Below are 1,606 nucleotides of genomic sequence, written 5' to 3'. Positions count from 1 at the left end.
CATCCGACCCCGTGGCCGCGTGCGCTCGCCGACTCGCTCGACGACCGCCCGCGCGCCGCGACCCCCGACCGAGCGTCGACCGAAAGATGGTTAACACGTCGAAAGACCGTACGTGCCCAGTCGTGCGTCCGCGCACGGCGCGTGGCCGTAGAAGTTTCGTCGAACAAAACAAAAAACAACCGACACCGAGCGGCGGATCACTTTTACTATTGGTAATATTAGTACATCGTAGTATCGGTACATTTCTAGTTGCTACATAATAGAATATTAGAATTTATATGATCATACATTTAATATAACTTATAATTAAAAAATATATTTATTCCAATATTAATATTACTCGGGGATGGTACTGGAGAAAATAAAAAATATTCAATCATCTTCAAAACATTTTAAATAATCCTTAGGCCCAGCTAATAATTACATAAGTTATTATTAATATTTTGTTTATGATATTAAAAAGCTATAATTGAGTATGTGGTCTACCTACCTTATATAACTAAAATTATGTTATCGTGCATCCATTTTAACTGAAACAAAAATGATTCAAATTAATATTTATCAGGTTGTTAGTTTCAAATTTTTATTTTTAACCATCACTACAACAGCCGTCAACCGCCAATCAAAAACTACAAAAGCATATAAAATTAAAATGCAAACTGGTGATATATTTTATTAAATAATGCAATAAATAATAAAAAAAAATTATAATTATAAGCATACCTATGCAGTTTTATAAATAATAACAATAAATGAACAAGAATATATTTCAAAATATTTAATAATTATATATAGATAGAAAAATCTGTTTTTCAATGCTAATTCCAGCTTCATTGTTATTACATTGTATTGTATACAATACAATATATGGTTTCTTTCCTCTATGTATCTCATATTTCCAATTATCTGGAAGTGTGATTGACTCAAGATCACAACATATTTTCTCAAACTTTTGTTCAGTGGACAAGACTGAAGATTCTTCAGAAAATTCTGGATCAATATTCAATATCATTATTACAAGGATGTTCAGAAATTTTAGATTCAGCCTATAAAAAAAAAATATTTACAATACTTATGTATAATATATAATGTATACTAGGTAAACCTATATAAAATAACTCCAAAATTAATTATAAAATTGATATACAACATTTAAATATTTAATATATAATATTTATGTATAATTATATACAATATTCATGTAATATTTATATATTGTACCTAATTAATTAATATTTTTAGTAAAATTGTAAAATTTACCTCTACTACTTTAATGTTTTTAGAAGAGATTAATGAACTATCTCGCTTTCTAGGAGACTTTCTTTTAGTTTGTGGATTCGATAAATATTTTGGGCCAGGAAATATGCATGGGATAGCATCTTCTTTTAGTTTTGGATACTTTAAATTTATCTGAAAAACATTGGTCATTTAAATAAATAGTTAATCAGATAAATAAAATAGTCTAAAATAAATGAGTAATAAAAAAAAAATTAAGAATTATTCAGTTTTAATTTTAAAATGTAATTTATCTAGATACTTACACACACTTGTTTATCACCAACCCCTGAAGTCCATGTTCTAATAATTTGTTCATCAGTAAAATGAC

Source organism: Acyrthosiphon pisum, unplaced genomic scaffold (genome assembly GCF_005508785.2).
Source record: "Acyrthosiphon pisum isolate AL4f unplaced genomic scaffold, pea_aphid_22Mar2018_4r6ur Scaffold_35;HRSCAF=239, whole genome shotgun sequence".
NCBI lineage: Eukaryota > Metazoa > Arthropoda > Insecta > Hemiptera > Aphididae > Acyrthosiphon > Acyrthosiphon pisum.
This window is presented reverse-complemented; position numbering follows the sequence as displayed.